At 43.4% G+C, this 23,563-nt stretch overlaps 1 pseudogene; it reads right to left on the bottom strand.

Annotated features, from left to right (window-relative positions):
- Window positions 1-8,393: 8,393 nt before the first annotated feature.
- LOC147671305 (uncharacterized) lies at window positions 8,394-9,910 on the bottom strand (annotated as a pseudogene).
- Between the last annotated feature and the right edge of the window lie 13,653 nt (window positions 9,911-23,563).

Below are 23,563 nucleotides of genomic sequence, written 5' to 3'. Positions count from 1 at the left end.
ACGTCGAGGTGCTGGGTGGTGCCTGTGTCCCTCCTAGGCCACAAGGGAGATGCTCTTCAGTCTTCTATTCATCAGAATGTCAAAGTCCAGTCGTCTTCTTAGTTTAAAGTTGATTCAGGATGATCTGAGTGCTTTGGCACTGCTCCCATTCTTATACCAATCTTGGGGGCTGGATATCCTGCTAGGTCCCTCCCTATGGGTGGGACCCAGGAAGGGGGTGGTTACACCCCTTTCCCTTTGTCCAGGTCGCACTGGAGCTGGGGCTGGTGTGCCCCAGAACCGGTATTGGCCGGATTATGCAAGGGGAAGCCTTGTGCTCCCCAGGCACTGTCTGGTTTCTTTCAAACCTCCCTGCTATAATCCACTATCTCCTGTCTAGGTGGTGTAACACCTCCCTGCGACAGGAAAGCCTTTGTCCAGGCCTCCTCTGCTGAGTTTCGGTCAGCAGCAGGAGGTCAGACATGTGTCTGTGGCAGAAGCATCCATTTTGTGGATCTGAGGCTCTTTTAAAAATCAACCGCGTTTTAGCAAAGTAACATGTCGTCTCCCTCTAGAGGGGTGGAATGCTATCCCCGTCGACAGAACTGTCGAGAGGATAGTATTCCAAATCGTATGACACCTTACACAACATGTTTTGATAAAGCCAAATCAAAGTTAACATATAACCGCGAGGATTATAATGCACTTAATAGTATATGGTTTGGCATTATCCCGGAACAGCTAAGGGCATTGGTCCCGACAGCTGCAGACAGGCTCAGCTCATGCTAGAGTCCCATCTCACATTAAATCACGCACTCTGCCTCCAGGATTGTTAAGGCCTGCCATAGGAGTGGCTTATAGGTTTATATGTGTCCAGTTAGGTTTAGATATAGGTATACTATATCTAAGCAAGGGGTGATTACACCACCTTGCCCCAGCTGAGTGATCAGCCAGTTGTGTCAATTTTAGATAGCCAGCCAGGGGTGGCAAAAGATATGCTGCAGCCCCTGGTAGGCCTTGGATGCACCCATGCCCTGGGCACCCATAGTGCTCTGTACAGGGGCCGATAAGGTGACCCAAGCCAATCTAGTTATGCACCTAGGGTACATGGAATCCATTTTACAGAGAGAGCAGATAGCTTGGGGCCCTGATTAGCAGGGAACCAGGCCAACTAAGTCGAAAACCAGCTAAACACAAGGCAAAAAAATCTGGGGTAACCATAGTCAGGTAGCCACCTTCCTACAGTATTAGACAAGGTTTGGTGTCTGGCAGAGCCCTACCCGCTTTTGGCTTTCGCTTGTTCACCCTGGGCAGACACCCCATAATAATAATACTAGTAACAACGCTCAAATTTACAAGCCCCTCTGTTGCTCCAGCCCTTGGAATCACCCTCCTCCTCCTATCTCCCTTCTTCATATTGGGAAGGCCTTCATTACTGGGACAGAGTAGCTCCGTGGCTACGGTGTGGCTTCCGTCAGGCCCTGCTCTACCCACGGTGCATCCTGGCCGGGCAATGTTCTTAGCTACTGACTTGAGCATCAGGCAATCCCAACAACATCATCTGGTGAAGTTCTTGACTGAAGGTCTCGAGGGACATGCACTCAGCAGGGTCAGGGAGTCAATCCACCCCTTCTAAGACCTCAAATCTATTGTTTACAGGTGCAGCATCTCACAGGGGTCAGCCATATGAGGGGGATGTTGGGCACAACTGGGAATAGAGGGCAGGGGGCGTCGTGCAGGGTGATGGAGCCTACCCAGGAAACGTCTATAAAAATAGCCCAGTGGATGATAGACACTGCTGGATTCTGCACCTGCACCAATAGATCTACCGTATTAAAAACAAATCCGATGCCTGTTTTGGATCCCTAAAATTGATAACAATGCAGGCCCCAGTTTTGTCTTTACAGCATTTCCCAATCCTGGAAACCCTCTGGGTTAGAATAATGTCCCCAGCTCTAGTGAGGAGAAAACATCTGTGCCGCGAGAGCCAATGTAGAGATTTGTTTTTTGAGGTTCTTGAGGGATTCTCCCTGGTTGCTATTAAATCCCAGGACTCCGGTTAGTACCGCAACGTAAGGACATGATGCTGAAGGTAGATTAATAACAGGTAGATCCGCACCCCGCTGGTAGAACTATTGGCAGGCATGAGGGCTAGATCCGCTTGGCAACAGGACTGGCAAACCGTCGTTAAGGACACCATGTGGAGATACTGCTGCATGAGCATGAAGAGGATATCGCTCAATGGTAGACATAGGTTGATTCATTTTAAATTTCTTCAGAGAGTCTATTACACCCCAGAACGACTGCATAGATATGGTCTCCGGCACTCGGTAGAATGCAAACGCTGTCACATGCCGGTCGCTGATTTTTTGCACCTGGCGTGGACTTGCCAGGGGATCAGTAACTATTGGAACAAAGTTTATGTAAAATTGAATGAGATCCTCGGTACGGATCTGACCCCAAACCCGGTGTTGGCGCTAATAGAATACTCCAAGCCTCTGCCGGTGGCTGTTAGACGCCTTGCGGACATGGGAATGCTAATGGCCAAACGAGTACTTGCGCTGTGCTGGATGAGAGGACCACTACCCACGGTGAAAAGATGGGCGCATGACATGATGTATTGCTGCACCCAATCGGAGCATTACAGTGAGCTATTACCACCAACCAGTCGTCCGAAGAACTTCTGGGGACTTTACAAATCCCGCCTTCAAATTGGGGAGGCGGATGCAGCGGAGGATGAGGGGAGACTCGAGGTTGAAGTGGCGCTTGGGGATGTGCTGACTACTGAGGAGGAGTAGTTCTGGACTTGTCGACACAGTTCTGGGCGACGGTCCGGGGGGGGGAACGGGAATCGAGGCAACCGGTAGATGGCACAGGGTCATTCTTGTTTAGTTCCCTGAGCAGTCCCCGGTTGTTGGGTGGCAGGCGACTGGATCAGGACCCCCCCCCCCCCCCGTGGAAGGCTGCTAGGCGCAGGAGGGAGACCCATGACCATCGCGGTACTCTTGGGGATATAGATTAGTGCTGTTCTTGCTGTGGGAAGAGGCGTACATTCCTGAATTGACTGGGGACAGATGTGCATGGACGGGGGGAGGGAGGTGTTACTTTAGAGTTTTGTGGTTATGTGCAGACCTACTTAGACGCATAGCTAACGTATATGGTGGAGCATGGTATGGGAAACTACACACACTACTGGACACAGTAAGGCTCTCATAGGGCAGTGAGTACGATCCGCCCTCGTGTATCATTTTGCCGCCGGACCTTCGGGTTGTCGGCTGAAAGGCTGTGTTGTGCGAGATATGACTTGTTGTTTTCCCTTACTAGTCAGAGCGGCCGGCCTCCGGGTTGTAGGCCTGTGCTGTGTACGACATGTGCAATAACTAATAACGGTCTTTGAAACTTAAAAAAAAAAAAAGAACTATTGGCAGGCGGTCTCAATTCGGATATCCTTTGGTCTGTTGACTGAGTTGCTGTTAGACCCTTCCCCTGCACTGGGGTAGCACAGCCCCTCAGACTCAGCAATTGGGATTTGAACAGTCTGGCATCCTGTATCCAAGCGTCCAGTTTGCCCCCCACGTCGTGTAAGAGTAGCCTCACCGTACAACTGCTTCAGAAAGTCAAGTTGCATCGAGAGAGGGCTCGGTTATTTGCAAATTATGATTAGGGCTCCCGTTTTTTTGGTATTTTTTTTTTCACAATTTACATCTGTGTTGATCCATATTTATCTTTCCGCAATCTCATTGGTATTTATCCATATTTATTTCACTTTTTAATAATATATGGAGTCGTAACATGGTGTATTTCCACATTTATTTTACTGATAAATATGCACTCATACTTTAATGCCTGTTGCGTTTGAGCAAATTAAGCAGTCATTATAGCAGAACAGTACACCCACATGTAAATATTAGCAATATATAGAAATATATGTTAGCATACGCCTACATTTAAGGAAATCCCATCCTGTTTTTTGACTCCCGTGCTGTTTTTGTATTCAGATGTGTGCTTGGAATTCATACAGGGCAGTGTGAAAAGTCACTCACGAAAAGCACAATATTCTGTATTTTTCTGCTTTCAAAAATGAATACAGACAAGGAACACATACAGAAATAAAACCTTTTCTGTTAAAAATGAATCCTTTAATATAAGTGGTCCTTGTAAAACCCCAAACCACTTCCTTCACAATGCATTATATTAAAATAACAAAATAGGTTAAATGTATCGCAGGGGACAAAAACAGTCAACTGAATAGTGATGAGTGCAAACCTAAAAGTCGAACTAGCTGGATTAACATGGGCAGAGCGGCCATTTAAGCTGATTAAGCCACTTCTGGTCAACCAATCACAAGTAATGCTGGACTCAATTGAGGATGCAACAGCTGAACAGTTAGTGAGAGGACTATTATACAACTGACGTTATATCCTTATGGAGATATACATTAGCTAAGAGTAACATTTCAGTTCGATTTTGTTTTACCTGAATTTCAACCACTGATATTTGTGCCCACATACTTATACTTTCTATCCTTCTTACCTTTCTTATTTTTCGTGTGCATATCAACATTAAAAGGTCTCCACATAATCAACCGTATCACCTAGCATGGCTGAGTTTACATATTGATATGATACCATCAATATTCGGGTTCTCTTGGAGCTAAATCTCCTATAGGAGGATAACATGGTCTACATTTAAAAGATTTGCTGAGAAAATGAGTCAAATAAAGTGCAATATAACACGTTGTCAGTCGTCCATGTCGTAATCTCTTTATTGTTCCAATTGTCTCTTCAAGTCAAAGATTGAAGACAATGACACTATTTCAACTCTTCCTTTTCATAATATTCCCACATGTGAATGTACTGTTTACTTCGATACTACCACACCCAACAACCGTTTCACAACAAAAAGGCTTTTTCACGGCTGTTAAATTAGAAACATTTATTGTAATGACAGTTGCTTATGATAAACATTAATTTATCCATACCATAAAACAAATTACTCAACAAATTAAATATTTATTAAGTTTTTTTAAACAATGCTATTGTATTAATTACTCTGAATGATCCCAAAATTAACACCTACATTTTAGTTCATTCTAGGAAATGAGAATGTAATCATGTACAGGGGCATCAGTCATTGATAATACAGATTCACACCACATTTCTATTAATGGTATGTATTGAATTTAGGCATTAATAATACCCGTTCAAAATTACAGATTAATCTGCGGTTTTAGTAAACTTAAAATAATATTTCAAAAGTACTTCTTATAGAACCAATTCACTCCCATTCAACAAATACCTCAAATATAAATAAGTACGTTCATTCAGTATGAACATAGTTTAGGAAAATAAGTCTTTGATACGTTTTAGAGATCTATAGCATGGTGGAAGTTCAAAATAAATCATAATTCAGTACATTAAAATAAATAATTTTAGATCTATATAACACAGTGCAAGGAGAGCCAGTCAAGTTAAACCATTCTTTTACAAGTAGCCAAATTAGCTCCTCTTAAAATATGGCACAGAGAACTGCTGGAATTAACCATTCTTTATTCTTCTCTTGCCTCCCTCTTTTTGCACAGAGGCCCTTTTTTCAATGTTGTGTGCCCCTGCTGATGCAATTTCCTTTGATTTCACAAATAGGACAGATTAAAGTTTGAGGAGAGGTTCTGTTACCCGCTGTTAGAAAGTGCAAGCTAACCACCATTGGCCAGTAAGAGATATGTTCCGTCCCATTTCCTCCTAAATAATTATTAGTCAAGTCATCTAAGGCAATATCGACATCTGAAACATGGTCTTCTACCAAATTTCCTGACAAAACATTATGGAAGTTTTCTAGAGACTTGTTTACTGGTCTTATTTAAGGAAGTCATCAAATGTTCACATTTTGTAATTCCCCAGTTATATTTTGCTGTTGAAATGTGTGGGTCTGTTGATTTTTTTTTGGTACTGTTGATTCTTATCTAGTAGAACCAGCACTTCTACAATTCTTTTTAGAGTGCCTTGCATAAGCAATATTACACTCAATGAGGCAGAGGACATTGTTGGATTTATAGTTTCACCTGTTGAGAATAAGGAGGGAGAGATTTATTCACCATAGACTCCACTCATTGCAGCTTAGTGTGGCATCTACAATAATTTCATGTGCTTCGAACATCAGCTTCTACTTCTGTTCTGAAGCCTGAGCCTGTCGAGTCGATGATATCCATACCGTTTTGTCCCCCTAAATCACCACTTGCTTTTGCTGGATTATCTCCTGGGATACTCTGCTGGATTGTCTTTCCATCATTCGCTGAGAAGAAATGCTTGGACACAAAGTTTCTTATGGAACTTGGTAAAGGAGATCTAGTATCTTTCCTCCAGATTCATCTTCCCTATTCACCTGAGAGACTTGTACATCCCGTATACATTGCTTGGGAATTTTTCCTTTTCCCTTAGACTTGATGCAAACCTCATTAGGCCTTAATATTTGTGTGGTCATTTGCAATTTCTCCATTTGTCAAACACCTGTTTAAATATCCATAATAATCTACTCTGATAACACTAACATCTATCACTTGACAGTGGAATGATTATGCCACAGCATTCACAGGGCTACAAGCCGCATCAGAGCCCCCACTCTTCAAATTTGCCCCACACTCTCCGACAACCACGACCAACCATTCCTGCTTTGAAGCCAATAAGGGTGGCTACTCAACCTAAAAAGCCAATGCATGGTATGGCTGACCGCAAAGTCGGGGATGAGGAAGTCTACATACAAGGGGGACGAGCACATCATCCTCTTCTGTGGCTCTATTGTCTCATATAAACTTTAACTAAAGACCAGCTCTCTTCTGGAGGGTGCAGGCCCCTCTCCTCGATCAGATCTCCACAAGGTATGACAGATGGGTGCACCACCACACTCCTTGCTACACCATATATTTACATCACCATATTCCCTTAAGTGGGGAATAGCATTGTGTGCCAAGAAGACAATCACCAAATCTCCATCTCCGATGGCTATCCGCCATATGCCATGGTGAGACAGCCTATAGGAAACATAGATAGGACCTGAATCCATTCTCATGCTAAGCAATGATGTCACATTGCTCATGCCACTGACAAGAGAAGGGCTGATGAACTAGCAGATTACAGCAAACATCACAGTGATTTTCTAGGGATCTCTTTCTTGAACCACCTCAACAAAGACCCCAACCAGGTTAATGATAGTGGGCAATGCACTTGAACTCGCATAAGGACACCCCTGGGCATCCCAAAAAACAGCATACTACCTCCCCAAAGCGAGGTCTGAGGTTGGTCACTGTCTATCTCTGCCACTGAGTAGCTGGATCAATACCCCCCTGCAGCAGACAAGGGGCAAATATATATCAGGTGGATGAGAGGGAATGACGTGTCCCCTCCTTGGAGATCACAATATCTTGTGTCTTTGCCCCCACAGGCCTCTAGGTCCAGGCACAGGATTCGTACCATTTTGAGCTACAACTGCCAGCGCCTCATGTTATGTGACCGTAAGCCCTACGTCAGAGCAATTGATTCAGTGCAGTGTAGCGGTCCTACAATGAACTTTAACTGAAGCAAGAGATCCTACCATACTAAGAATACATATTTGCATTTCATGAGGTCTTCTCTTCCTGACCATGCCAATTTTCAGCCTTTCTTAGTTGTGATAAATGGTATTCTTTTAGGAAGCCACTCTCAAAGTGTCCAAGTATTTCAAGTTCCATCACTTTACTATGCCTAACAATTTTTATACAACTCCTGTTTGTAGGATTACCAATCATAATGTGAGATTGGACATGAAACAAATTTCCAGACTGCACTCATGCTTGGAGAGATTATGTTCCAAAAGGTGCTTGCCTTATTATGTTGCAATACGCCAGTCACGGAATCCCATAGACTGTCATCGCTGAATCTCCTGGATGTTAAATTCAGTTTGGAGAGATGGTTTCTTCAAAGTTACTAGGTTGCACTTCTTACTGCAGCTTTTATCACATTCTGTGCAGTGGTAGGGTTTCTCAGCAGTATAGATCATCTGATGTGTGAACAGTTTGCTTGTCTGAGTGAAACTTTCTCCAAATTCTGTGCCCAAATAGGGTTTCTCCTCAGTGTGGATTACTCTCACATTTTCCACACTACATCTGCCTTTGACTAAGTAGGTGTCCTCCAATGCTGGAACAGACCTTCCTTTGAGTGAAGTTTTTCCTATAATCTGTAACTTTATTTAGTTTCTCCACTGTATGGATTATTGATATCTTAACAGTGTGCTGTTCAGATTAAAGCATTTTCCACATTCTGTTCACAAATAGGGTTTTTAGTGTAGATTCTTTGATGGCTTAACATATTTTTCATAAGAGTGAATCTTTTCTCACACTTTCTACAATGATATGGTTTCTCACCAGTATGGACTCTGATGCTTCACCAGTTCTCTGCTCTCAATAAATCATTTTCCACATTCTGTACAGTTATGGGGTTTTCACCAGTATGGATTCTCTGACGTACCCAAAGCTTTTTCTTCAGAGTGAAGCTTCTTCTGCATTCTGTACTTGGAAATGGTTTATCACCAGTATGGATTCTCTGGTGTGACAACAGTGTTCTCTTTACACTGAAGCCTTTTCCACATTCTGTACACTGAAAGGGTTTCTCACCAGTATACATTCTCTGATGTATTAACAAATGGGATCTATGAAGATAGCTTTTCCCACATTCTGTACATTGATAGGAATTCTCACCAGTATGGCTTCTCTGGTGTGACAATAGTTTTCTCTTTACACTAAAGCGTTTTCCACACTCTGTACACTGAAATGGTTTCTCACCTGCCTGGTTTCTCTGATGCTGCACCAGGTTCCACTTCGCACTGAAACATTTGTCACTTTCAGCACAGTGGTAGGGGTTCTCACTAGTATGGATTCTCTGATGCCGCTTCAAGGTGTACTTCTCACTGAAGCTTTTGTCACAATGAGCACAGTGGTAGGGTTTCTCGCCAGTATGGATTCTCTGATGGTGCACTAGCTTGTACGTCACACTGAAGCTTCTCCCACATTCTGTACACTGAATGAGTTTTTTACCAGTATGGATTCTCTGGTGTGACAACAGTGTGCTCTTTATACGGAAGCGTTCTCCACATTTGGTACATTGATAGGGATTTTCACCAGTATGGATTCTCTGATGCCGCACCAAGGTGTGCTTTACACTGAAGCTTTTGCCACATTCAGCACAGTGGTACGTTTCTCACCAGTATGGATTCTCTGATGTGCCAAAAGGCTTCCCTTCTGAGTGAACTTTTTCCCACATTCTGTACACTGAATGGGTTTCTCACCTGTATGGATTCTCTGGTGTGATAACAGTGTGCTCTTTATACGGAAGCGTTTTCCACATTCTGTACATTGAATGGGTTTCTCACCAGTATGGATTCTCTGATGCTGCACCAAGGTGTGTTTTACACTGAAGCTCTTGCCACATTCAGCACAGTGGTACGGTTTCTCACCAGTATGAATTCTCTGATGAAAAAGCAGTTAACTTGCTCGAGTGAAATTTTTCCCACATTCTGTACTTTGAAAGGGTTTTTCACCAGTATGGATTCTCTGATGCTGCTTCAAGGTGTGCTTAACACTGAAGCTTCTCCCACATTCGGTTCACTGATAGGGTTTCTCACCAGTATGGATTCCCTGATGAACAAGCAGTGCTTTTGCCCAAGTGAAGCTTTTTCCACATTCTGTACATTGAAAGGGTTTCTCACCAGTATGGATTTTCCGATGCTTCACCAGCCTACGTTGCTCACTGAAGCTTTTTCCACATTCAGTGCAGTTGTAGGGGTTCTCACCAGTATGGATTATCTGATGTATGATTAATGCGCTTGTCAGAGTGAAGTGTTCTCCACATTCTGTGCACCAACAGGGTTTCTCACCAGTGAGGATTCTTTGGTGACTTAACATATTTGTCTTACAAGTGAAGCCTGTCCTCATTCAGTACATATAGAATCCATATGGTGAGAAACCCTATGATGTAACAGTGTGCTCTTCACAGCAAAGTGTTTCTCACTGATAAGGTTTCTCACCTCAATTAATTCTCTGATGCTTTTTGTCTCAGTGAAACTTATCCAACGTTTCATACACTGGTATGACATATACTCAGAACAAACATTTTGATGCCAGTGTAACAAAGAGCCCGTAGTGCAGCTTTCTCACTGTATGTACACTACGATGTCTCCCATAAAAGGCAACCAATGGTAATTCACCCGATTTTGTTGGTGAGTCAAGCTCTTCTAATCCTCTTTACAATGGTATAGTTTCTCCAGAGTATGGATATTCTGATGCTTGTCCTAATCTGATATTACAATGAAAATTATGTCACACTCTGTGCACAACTATGCTTCAGCCTCGTATGGATCATCTGATGCATGTACAGATATGAGCTCTGAGTGAGACTCTTCTCCGAATCCGTACACAAATATGGTTTCTTGCCAGAACAAAACCTCTGAGGAACATATCAATGCAAGCTCTAAGCAAACATTTCTCACTCCGTAGACTGATGAAGATTATTCATGGTATGGAGCTTCAAACTGTCCCTAAAGAGGAGCTCTGTATGAAGGTCTTGCTTAAGCTAGTTCACTGTTTTTCCCCTGAATGTATTGTATAGCGTGTAAACGGATCAAGCTTCCAAGTGGATGTTTTTGCAGACTCTTCACACGGATACAGTTTTTTCTTCTGGTAATGCTGGTCAGGAGTATTTGGGTGCAGGGGGCTTTTAGGTCTGTTCATCAGCTCCTTGATTCTGTGAATGAGAAACAAATGTCTGTGAGTTTGTCACAGTCAGGTGGCTACAAGACAGAAACGTGGGATGAGGAAGGAGCTACTATAAAGAGGGGAGAGACACTGAGGGAGGCAAGCTGCAGAACATATACTGATGTCTGATGTCACAGTTGAAGCTTAAAAGTAAAATACAGTGTCCTTGCCGGTTAGGAGGAAGCTGCTGACAATCATAATTCCTGATCACAACAGCCCAGTTTCGAGGTACAGCCTCTTTAAGTGTGTACTCCATAGAAAATCTCGAGAGTTTTTCCAAGATTAATATCCGTTCTTTTTAAATTGTGGTACAAAGGACAGAGCTATTTTTCATTGCAGAAAGGTGTCTTTATTATTTTTCATAGAACATGGACAGCCGACACGTGTTTCGCCCCCTCTTGGCGATTTATGCCGGGGCTGTCTCAAGGCTGTAGAAGAAGATGAAATAGATTGTTAAGTTGTGCGATGTGATAGCAGTTGACCCCAAGAGGAACAGAGAAATCACCTAAGGTGCAAGAGTGATTGGGATGATTTATGGTATCATAGCATCAAGGCCTTATCTGCGTTTTCTGGTAGTGGTGAATCGTGAGTCAAGTACAGTGATTGTGACTAGAGTTATACTGAGATAGCGCAAGCTAAAAAGCGCAAGAAAACAGTGAAACAGGTGTGTTTTTTAAAAACTGCAAAGTATTTGAGAGTAGTTTCTCGATGTTCAAATTTATTTTGGCAACCCAAAAAGTGTCCCAAAAGTACCAGGTCAGAGAAAGAGTGGGTAGACAAAAAGGAAAGAAATCACAGCATAATAAACAGTAGACAATAGTAATACCTAATTTTACTTTTCTGGCGTAAAATATTTTGGTTTCCAAATAATTTCAATGTCCAAAATAACGTAAATATAATTTTTCAGGAACAGAGATTCTTCTGTCAATTCAAAAAGGGATTATGAATACATTCGTTTTTGTAACCAAGTCCGATGCTTCCGCATAGCATGTAAAATAAACACTTTTAGCAAATAAGGAGTGCAGACAATACTTTCAGTGTTAGAAGCATATATATATAGTATTTATAAACTTACATAGCACAGTCCTTTTCACGCGCAAATCGGGTCCCCTAACAATTATAATAACAAAATCTAAAGCGAAGTAGTTAACCTAGATAACACGCCCTTCCGGATCACCTTCCGGTTCACACCCATTAACTACCGTGTGACCGCGGGCGTGGGAACCGCTGGGATTCAACCCGAGAACCGCTTTGACGTTTGGAGGACTAGGAGCAGGGACCGAAGAGGGCATTAGCCTAACAAGTAAGCTTTTCGGGAACGCCGACTAATCGGGCGTGTGTAACTTACTCGCATGCCGGCCCTTATTTTCGGGACGGAAAGTTTACCGCAGTGTTCGCGCTGACTTCCGTATTGTAATGCAAAACTATGCATTTTGTCCCCGTTTATTTAAACCTAAATATACCTGCGTGTTCTTTGTCTCTGCCCCGCAATATAGTAAACGCGATGTAATCTACGATTTGCCTACGTAAACCTTGTGGGCATTAACATTTATTTTGACACAATTAATATGGTGTGAAGGGGAACACACTTACACTCAATGTGCTCTTTCTTAATCTGTACTATTTGGACGCTACGAGCTGTACAGTCGCCTGCACATTATCGGTTCTTTTTACCACCAGTCGCATCTAGCTGTGTAAAACTGTTTTTTTTAAAAAACAGTGTCTGTACTGAAATGTGGTTAAGCTTAAAATCATGTGGCCCTTTTTACGCCGATTTGACAAGAAGATGAAATACTTGTATTATCACGTAAATAATGTCCAACTTTGATAAATAACCAAAGACAGGAACTATCTCTCCTTTTAAATGTAACAAATGTGTGCAGTTTTGCTATTTTTAAACTAAGTGTTCTTGTATATAGAAACTAAGCAAACCCTATAAAATATAGGCTACTCTGTATTTGATTATCTCATATGTACGCTTTATTTTAATGTTACCTCCTCTGGCTACTAACAGCTCGAGCTACCCCCTAATACATGTCCCTCATTTGGCAATCCCTGTTATGAAGGCATAACAGCCAGGTCCAACTTTTATGAGTAGAGGTGCTATCATGCAGGGTTAGACAAATTTTGATACAGTGAATAAAACAGCAATGCCTACAAAATGTAATAACACAATACAAAGTCTGTGAGCAAATGTGAACCATTCTGATCACTTGTTATCATAAATTTATGCTTCTAACACTGAAAGTATTTTCTGCACTCCTTATTTGCTAAAAGTGTTTATTTTACATGCTATGCGGAAGCATCGGACTTGGTTACAAAAACTAATGTATTCATAATCCCTTTTTGAATTGACAGAAGAATCTCTGTTCCTGAAAAATTATATTTACGTTATTTTGGACATTGAAATTATTTGGAAACCAAAATAATTTACGCCAGAAAAGTAAAATTAGGTATTACTATTGTATACTGTTTATTATGCTGTGATTTCTTTCCTTTTTGTCTACCCACTCTTTCTCTGACCTGGTACTTTTGGGACACTTTTTGGGTTGCCAAAAGAAATTTGAACATCGAGAAACTACTCTCAAATACTTTGCTGTTTTTAAAAAACACACCTGTTTCACTGTTTTCTTGTACTTTTTAGCTTGCGCTATCTCAGTATAACTCTAGTCACAATCACTGTACTTGACTCACGATTCACCACTACCAGAAAACGCAGATAAGGCCTTGATGCTATGATACCATAAATCATCCCAATCACTCTTGCACCTTAGGTGATTTCTCTGTTCCTCTTGGGGTCAACTGCTATCACATCGCACAACTTAACAATCTATTTCATCTTCTTCTACAGCCTTGAGAAAGCCCCGGCGCAAATCGCCAAGAGGGGGCGAAACACGTGTCGGCTGTCCATGTTCTATGAAAAATAATAAAGACACCTTTCTGCAATGAAAAATAGCTCTGTCCTTTGTACCACAATTTAAAAAGAACGGATATTAATCTTGGAAAAACTCTCGAGATTTTCTATGGAGTACACACTCACCATTCCTTAAACCTGCTTTTCTACATGAAGCCCAAGAGGTCCAGAGCTTTGAGTGTGTCTCCATTCATCCACAAACACGGCTTATTTAAGCGTTGTTAATGCCTTGGAATTCTTGGACCTTTGCTACCTTATCCACAGCCTCTTTAGGTCGGTGACCTTTGAACACTACTCTTAATTGGTTTTCAGATCAACTCCAGCACCAGTAATCTCTCCTAAATTGACAACTGACTGCAAGGACCAGTTAACCCTGTGAAGGGTTCCTCCATCCACTCAGACCCCAAGCAACAGATGACTAGAAGCACAGTTTGAAGGAAGCCAGGCTCTGATTGACTTTATGAACTACCATTCCATAAAGCAATGAATATTTGATAAATTGTCTGATCACATTAGCAGTGCTTCAAATCCATCAACTGAGCTATCTCATATCACTCCTAAACAGTGCTTAATTTGTAAAATATGAAGTGCAGGTGCTCAAATCTTTGTCGGAAGCCACACCCACTTTTTTCAGGCTCCACCCACTTCCTTTATTGGCTCCACCCACTTTCTTTATTAGCTCTACCACTTCCTCAACTGGCACTGCAAAAAGACAGATGAATTTCAGCAAGGGAGCCTTATTCATAGTAAGGTTTGGTAGGATGTTCCCCTACTACTTCTACTTCTAGGTACATCCAGGCTGATGTCCAGCGCGCAATATTTCATCAGCCTCAAATCACACATGCAGTCTGTCTCAAAAAAACATTGTCTAGCTGCAGGCAGGTTAGACAAGCACGATGTTCTGATAATACAGCGCTCTAAATGGGATTTTACAGCCACAAGAAACTCACTAAAAGAGATATCACAGAAGTATTCCTCCTCAGTCCTGAAGCAGCACCCAGGCGGTGTAAAATGCACTGAGTGCATTTGGCTCAAGTAATAAACTGAACATCATGAGAAACCGCAGTTAAACATACCTAATGAAGAATTTGCACAAGTCATCCACAGCCCCAGCCTGTTCCTGTCCCTCCCTGAGCTGAAGATTTTGAAGATAAGAACCTCTCTCCCAGGACTGCTCTCTCCACAAGCCCAGGCTGTCCCTCCCGGCCCTGAATATTCCTGGCATAGGAGCATCTTTCCATAGCCCCAGCCTGTCGCCTCCCACAGCACTGCTGTTATCAGCACACCTGTCCACACCCCTGGGCATAGCTCCCTCTGGAAGCTGTCCCTGTTCTAGGAACCTCTCTCCACAGTCCCATGCTGCCTCTTTTGTTGAAGCTTTGTCTGCTAAGAGCCTCTCTTCTCCTTTAGACCCTCTGGGACCCGCTGCACCCCCTCCGAGGAACCTCCTGCTCGCTGCCAGAAGTTTGAGGCAAACCTCTATGGCCAGGGCCGGTGCCAGCACTTCTTCCCTTGGCCAGCTGCCTGAGTTACCACCGGCTGGGCCACGGGGCTCAGCCTGGTAAGGGCTGGCCTCAGCCACCATGAATCTTTCAACAGGAGCCTGGGAAGTGGGAACACACACCGCTGCAGGGGGCGCGTTCTCTCAAACTACGCCACCGCTCTCTGACCCTGGAGTCTCTTACTGTCTGTGACTGTGAACTAAGACCCCTCTGTGGCACCTTAGGCGCCCTCACACCCACTGTGGCTTGGGCGGTCCGGCCGGCCGGCAGGAACACACACTGACTGGACTGACTGGCTGGCTGTACTGTCTTTGCTCAGTGAATTGGTTTTATAAGATTAGGCGGCCTGGTGCACTGCTGCTGTTTGCTACCACACTCATTGCTGCCAAGGTTTCAGATTGCTATGTGTGACATTTTCGTACTTTCAGTGCAATTATGAGTGACATTTCAAGGACTATGAGTGACACTTTCTCATGAGCAAAATCAAGCAATGAAGACGAGGGAATCGTATAGATAGCAGAAATTACACCCATTTGAGTATAGCTGGTAATATTTCAGATTGCTTATGTGTGACATTTTCATACATTCAGTAGATTTATGAGTCATTCAATGACTAAATGTGTGGCACATTCTTGCGACCAAAATTATGCAATGAAGTCAATGGAAATAAACAAATATCAGAAATCACACTCATTTGAGCAACAAGAAATTCGAACTCTGCAGCAGGTGCTTTTAAAGCGATTATTTAATTTCTAAAAATCAGCACCCTCCACCACAAACTCCGCTTCAGTTGCGGCTGAATCACATGTAACAAAGGGATCTCTGTGACAAAAGCTGCAACCCACTGAGCTATCCACATATAATACAGTTCAATACAATATGCTGGTAGACTTTCTTTGCAGTAGGCATATTAACCCTCTGGGCTACCTAATGGTTAAAGTAAAAACTGAAACTGCCACTAGATAAAACTCTGACCTCTCTCCAACAGGAACAACATTAATCACCGGTCTGCCTCATCTCTGACATAGCAAGTCTCTCTGCACAGGGAAATAAAGGTTGCTGCTTCATTGTGCCACTGTCAAGCAAGAATATTAAACACTTTTCACTAATAAATCATAAAAGCTGCTAGTTTAGAGAAAACTTTCACCTTCGATCGCACTGAATTTACAGCACAGAGAGAAAACGTTAGTGTGCTCAATTCCAAGGCGCCACGCCGTGCTGGAGCCCCTCTTTCCATTCTAGTAACAAACATGCCATATGTCATCAGTAGCAGATTAATAAATTAATATCTGACTTACCCGATTCTCATTATAGCTGTCGGAATAATCCAGGGAGAGGAGCTGCTGGCGTGGCACCGCGGAAATATCTTGCCTGTCTCTTCTTCAGAATTAGAGAGCAAGCCATGCTATTTTGCCTCAATCTGCTGTGCCATCTGCTCTCACTATGACCCAGGTCCCAGACTCAGCACAAGTTGGGCTCTGCCTGGACTGGGCACAGCAAAAGAACATGTAGAGGTCAGGAAGAAGTGAAGACCGGCTTCCTCCTTTAACTCTGGGCCATGCAGCAGGAGATTTCCTGGGTGCCTTGGGGCCCGGCTGTCAGGCAGGAAATTCAACATCCTGCCACAGAATGCGCGCGGACCGGACATGGCTCCTCTGCAACAGTGTGTCCATGTGGGACCTGACACTACCCGGGGAACAGTAGAAGAAAGCAGGTTTGACTGCACAAGTTTAAGAGCGTGGTATTTGATGCATTTCATTAGGCACATACGAGTGTAAATCCTCTACCCTTGCTTGCCCCTGACAAAATTTCTGTAACACTTTAACAGCTTATAGCTGCAGACTCGCTCCAATCGTGCCTGAAGCAAATCAGTCAGTGAAAAATTATTATTCACACTCTGGCCTGGGCCTCGGCTCCCAATAGGTCTGGCAACGTGAATGAGGCCCTGCTCACCCCAGACAGTCAGCAGTGCACCAAGGAAGTCGACTCAGACTGAGTCCCACGCCGCTTCTGCCGCACCTTCTCTTCTCCGGACGTGACAGCAGCACTAACGATCTGGATAATCCCAGGCCCCCATGGTGTGTCACAAACAGTACTTCTGATGATTGATGCCTATGCCTGCCTGCAGTGCACATAGCGACAGCTTCAGGGCAGGGCAGGGCAGCTAATTAAAAGAAGTGCGGTGATCACATTGAACATGCCGAGGTTGCGTGCACCGAGTACACCAACTTCCGGTAAAAAATATCAATGTAGCAGCAGATGCGAAGACCCGGCCCTGTCAATTAAGTGCCGGTGCTAAGCACCGGAAAGCACCGGCACAAATTAAGCACTGCTCCTAAACCACAATATACTAAGGCAAGTCAGTCCTCTCCGACGCCACCAGAGCTGCTATGTGAGAATATTTCAATAAATTCCCAAAACAACATTTCAAAACCCAGACAGACATTTGTCCCCTTGTAATCCCGGATGACTATGCAAGACGAACCTCACCTATGAACATGCTATTAAAATCTGAGCCAATGGCAGAGGTCTAGCTTATGGTCTTGCGCCTGCAGTCTCCCATAAGGACTTCATCCCAGTAAACACTATGAAACACCTGCATCATTTTTATTCCTCAAACAGGAGCTGCTTTTATTATTGCAGAGTTGCTAGCATAGAGACATACGTTTGGGGAAAAAACGTACCACAAAGGGCTGACCATCACAATAATTGGCTTTAAATACTGGAGAAGCTGACCCAACTTCACTGACAGAAATGCTCCTCTTGGCCACTGTCAAATGGTGTTTTTCCTGAATTACCTCAGTGACTCTGGTCCCTGGACGACCACATGAGGCTTCAAAATATAAGAAAATGACCTCAACTTAAAGTTTCCAATACAAAGAGGGCAGCACAAGAAGTAGGTCCCACAGTAGAAGAGATCACCTACTTACGTTGAATTACACTGCTTTAATGCCCTTTGTGAATATCATTATTCAAGTCACTGCTGCTACCTTTCTGCAGAGGGAGTAGCCTAGTTCCTTTGGGAGCCACGAGGGAGAATATTTCCACAAGCAGCACCAAATGTAAACTCGTTAGGTCGAGCCTAGCGGCAGCGCGCATGCACTTCTTGCTCTGTGAGACTGCTGTAGTAGAGTATGGGAGAGAAGCCACGCCCACTCTCCTCCCTTATTTTCATTGGCTTGTGTCAATATCTATCGTAAATGTTGCCTTTGGATTTGTTAATAGGCTTATTAGTCTCTCCTTAGTACGGCCTTGTCTTCATTTGTACCTTCCCATGGTGACTGCCCTTTTACTTCAGTTGCTACTCGGAACCTATTATTTAATCTGTAAGCACTATCTAGTTTATTGAGTTTCTCTTACTGCAGGCTGGACATGCATTGCTTCAGCTGAAATCTTTTGTGTTTTTTTAAGCAGCACAGCTGCCCCCATAACAAAGGTGCCTGCTTTCAATCACTTTAACCCAGCATTATCTCGTATCTGTTTCAACCACCCCCCCCCCCAATTAAATTGGATTTAGAAATGATCAGCTAATTAAGCTGTGTGAATTCCGGGTAGCACATAATCCTGTACTAATGGGCTGAAGTTGACAACAGTACATCTGTGTTACATCTGATCTCTACTAAAGCCACCTGATGGGTTGTTTTCAAAAGCCTGTTTTATTAACAATTCCACCATCTCCAATATCACCACCACGAACCACAAGTACCACCACCACCAACAATACCACCACCATCACCTCCACCAATACTACCGCCAATACCACCACCGCCAATACCACCACTGGCAATACCACCACTAACACCATCACCATCACCAATAACACCACTACCACCACCAATACCACCACTATCACCACTACCACCACAAACACTACCACATCCACCAATTCCAATACCACCACCTCAGCACTTCTCGCTCACTAGTAATAGCTGGGGCACTGTACGAAGCCAGAGCTGCGGCCGAGACAATCCCTCCTTCCATACCTGCCATAAAGCACAGCCCACCCTGCATCAGGAGGTGAAGCCAGGGCCCTACTACAGCTGGAGTGTTTTTTATTAGGTCAAATATAGCAATGACATTACACAATGCCACACTACACACTCAAATCACGGAGCGGGCAAGAAATAGCGTCCATCCCCCGCATATCGTCCTGAGCCATGACAGTGTAATAATCACAGAGCGAAAGGTGTTGGAGGGCTTTGTTAGTGTTCATAGCTCGGATCATATGTAAATCTCACTTCACAGGTTGTGTCTGTGTACTTTACAACACTTACACATCTTCTTCACTGCACTATTTATCACTTTGAAGACATCGTCCTCTAATATTTCCAATCTAACAAGTGGTCCAAAAGACCCTTTATTGCAATACAATAGGTCTCACATTTGCGAGAGTTTAAGCTATTAGTATTGTAAATGACAACGCCTTTGATTTATGTTTTAAAACCCAAAACATAAATAAAAGGCCTTGTCATTTACAATGCCAATACCTCAAACCCGCGTGAATGCAAAACCTATTTCATTGCAAATGCTTGTTTTACTCTGGAAGTTACTCCACCAAGCTCCATCCAATTTGCCACTTTATGTGTTCCAGGAAAAGCCTATTTATTATTGTGCAAGAGTGTTAAAGATGGTCAAGTTTTGGCATAATTATTTGTGGGCAGTCTAAAATGAGCCTTTAAGTTCCTATTGTGTTGCTTATTTAATCCTCCAACTCACAAAATTTACCAACATAGATTCACAACACTTTAAGAAGCAATTACAAGGAGAATAAAGATGTAGGTCCTCCATCCGGTGCTGCATCGGGTCAGCTACATTTGGCACTAGATTTGTCTAGATCAGGCCACTCACTTAGTCCTTCACCCCAAGCATTCACCTTGCAATCCCAATGTTCACCCACATCCACTACCACTCACAAGTAACTAACACCTTTCCCCCACCAGCCCTAATTTCAGTACTAACTGCTTGTCACATTATTTGCCCATCAGGATCAGACTTTTGTCATAAATGCTTATTGGATATCAGAAGATACTGACATTAGTCACTCAAGAGAGACCTGACATCTATGACGGGAGCAAATGTTATAGATCTGGCCACTGGAATTATGCAACTGTGCAGCAGAGTCTTTTGAATAATTACAGATCTGCCGCATTTACCACACAATCCAGTTTCTGCTACAAAATCTGCACATTGTATTTTAAAAAGTAGTTTCCAGCTCCAAAGGTTCAGAAGTTAATTAAGGCGCAGCAACCTGAGTTCCCTCCCAGTGGAAGGCCCTTTGCAAAGGGTAACTGGTCACCGTTCTGTTGTTTATGGCAATGTTCAGGTGTTAAACTAGGAACTAATGGGCTGCAACCTATGCTCAGACAGTGTTAATAAGTGTAAAAATTACAAAATAACAAATCAACACTATCAGAAAGTATGACACATTACACTGCATAATTTGTCTTTCCTAGGTGCATAATTTAGTCAACCCTGCCGCATAGTTTGGCCCTCTATTTAGTATTTCTCAGTCCTCCAGCATGGCTTATAACAACTGGATACTTGCTCACGAGCTCTAATAGTGAAAGATACCACAGAGTCGCTAAAGCAGCGCTAAGTAATTCAGAAACAAGCAAAACAGCGCTAGCCAATCAGGAATGATCAACCACTGCTCGCTAACCTCATTTATTAAGAAATCTGAAGGTTGCATCTTCTCATTGGCAGCCATCTTTGAAAATCTGATAGCTTATGACCCAAACCTAATTGTCTTAAATAAGTGGATTTTGTCTGAGCTTGAGCTCCAAATAAAAATGCCCATACACTTCTTCTATATCTCACTCTCCTTAATCGTCTGAGCTGAGAGTGACAGCCACCACAGATCCCTCCCTGCTTCCGGATCATACAAACATGTTAAAATGTAAGACAATACTGGCAGATAGCAGAATACTGTAAAGCCAAACCCGGTCTGCTGATACCCTGAAATAGCACTAGCCATGCTGGAACTACCATCCCTCAGCCGCTCCAGATTCACTTTGTAAGAAAGCCTACCAGTTTTCCAGCTACCCACTGGCCCAAGTAATACCCAACAGTTAAGCTGAGAGAGAAGTTAGGTGCCTACTAACTCTACAGACTCATCCTGCAACAAATTTCAATGATGCAGAACATTATTTATATCAATGGCGAACTTCAACACCCAAGAAGAAAACAAGGCTGAAGAAGGAACGAATCATGCTTTCACCATCTCACCGACTAAAAGCAGCAAGATACAAGTAACTCTCTCAAAAGAAGAACCCAATGAGCTACATGTAATTTCATTGTCCCTTGGAAAATAAGTGGTGAACCCATGTTATAGGAGATAATGAGTGGAGTCGGATCATGAAGTCTCCTATAGTAGGCCTACATCTGCCCCCGAATTCTTTAATTAGGACAGTATGGATTTTCATTTATTAGGATTGTTCAGGCCTCTTGCATTTAGGGTGACAATTTGTAGTGTGGAGTGCATCATGGGGGATGATCAAAGGTGGATTTCTGCGCCTGTGAATTTTCCCGCCCGCCATACGGGTGTGCGCTCTCTACCCCCTCGTCCCCAATCCTCTCTGCCCCTAGCCGTCTCAGCTGGACTCCTGTTTGTAGCATATTAGTTCACGCCTTCCCTAACCCCAACCTTAACTCCCCAACCTCTGCATATTGTCCAGCGCCTGCAAGGTTTGATCACCTGCACCAGGAAAAAAGAAGTAGCAGGGACATTCCGTGGCCTAAATATCCCTGACTCCCCGCTCCCAGCAGACCCCCCCCCCCCAATAGCCCTGTGTGTCACATTTGTTTGCAGCAACAACCTCAGAGATCATGAGCTGTCTTGGGATGCTGTGTCCTTGAGGACTGCCTCTAAAGCAGCAAACCGCTCCTGTGCCAGAGTCGTGGGATCAGGGCGCCTCCGTCCGACTCTCTGCCATCACTCTCATGTGGTCTGGCATTCCGGACTGGCCGTTTCCACAGGGCCATGATGTGCCAGTCCTTGTGTTGTAATTTGGCAGCGATCAATGTTAGCATTTAGCTGAAGCAATCTTGTTTTTGTCAGCCTTCTTGTCTGCCATGTAAGTAATGCACAGTAAGTAAGTAATCTTTATTTAGCATAGTTACTTAAAACCATTGCAGTGTAAAAATCATTTAAGAACAGAAAGGATAAAACTACAGTTTTAAAAGACTCAAGATTTTAAAATTTTAAATGTTCACATTTCCTTATGACCGATGTGCTTGTAATTGGACTTAATATTTGTAGGTTGTTGTTCAGGGTCCTCATGAGCTCATAAGGTCAGTGAAACAGTCAGCGAAGTTATGTCAAGTCGGTTGGATTGGGGCAGTTATGGATTGAGTTTTTTGGCATCTTTTTCCCAACTGCCTTCAGGAATTTTACAAAGCTGCAGTTCAAGCCAGGGTCATTAGGATGAAAACATGCAAGGACCGCCGCCCTTCTAGTGTGGATCCCTTGCCGATTGAAGTGATGTTTTAGCCAGCGTTCCGTTCGTCTCGTAGTTTTTCACAAGAGCATATCAAATGCAGCATGCCCTCCTGTGCCAAGCCGCATAGCCGACAGAGGGGGTCAGCTTTGATTTTGAGCCAGCATGGGAGGTTTTGAGTACAAGGTAGCAGGCCCAACCTGTGCCTTAGAAAGCACATCTTGACACTTTTGGAATAACCCTCGGCCAGATAGCGCTGTTGTGCATTAGTTGTGTACGAATTCAGAGTCAACCAGCCGTGTGTTCTCTTCGAGAGGGTTTCCTTATCTTGCAACAATGATTGTAATTTGATTGATTTTTTCACCAGTTTTTTTTAATTTGTATGACTTGTTGGAGTATTCCAGAGCTGTTCTAGACCTGTATTCGTCAGGCTGCCCGTGAGGTACTTAGCTGCTGCTGAGGAAAGATGCTGTTCTAAATCCTTCCACAGATGTTTATTCAGGGTTCCTTGTTTTGATTTCCTCACTTTGTCCCAGGCTATCACGTAGGCTCCCTGCCTTGCCAGGAGTTGTTGGTTGATGCCAAATTCGAGCCTGATTTGAGCAGGTGAGGTTTGCTTGGGTAGACTGAAAATAGTTCTGTAAACTGCTGTTATAGTATTATCAAGGATCTTGGCATCCCTTCCTCTAAGTGCCTCACTCCCGTAAGTAATTGTTGGAAGAAGTTTAGCACGAATTACTTGCGTCAGGGGTAACAGGGATGGGCCGGAGAGTTTGTGATTTAGCGCCTTCAACGAAATTGCTAACGAAAGACCTTTCCCTCGTATGCTTGATCTCTGAACCCAGAACTGCCCACCGTTATCGATCTTCACTCCTAGGTATTTGTATGTTGGAGTTTTTTCGATTCTTGTCGTGCTCCAATGCCATGATGTTGGTTTCCTTTTTTTCCTGCT

Source organism: Lissotriton vulgaris, unplaced genomic scaffold, assembly GCF_964263255.1.
Source record: "Lissotriton vulgaris unplaced genomic scaffold, aLisVul1.2 SCAFFOLD_1312, whole genome shotgun sequence".
In the NCBI taxonomy this organism is placed as follows: domain Eukaryota; kingdom Metazoa; phylum Chordata; class Amphibia; order Caudata; family Salamandridae; genus Lissotriton; species Lissotriton vulgaris.
Note: the sequence above shows the minus strand (reverse complement) of the source record. Positions and strands in the feature narration are given on the sequence as shown.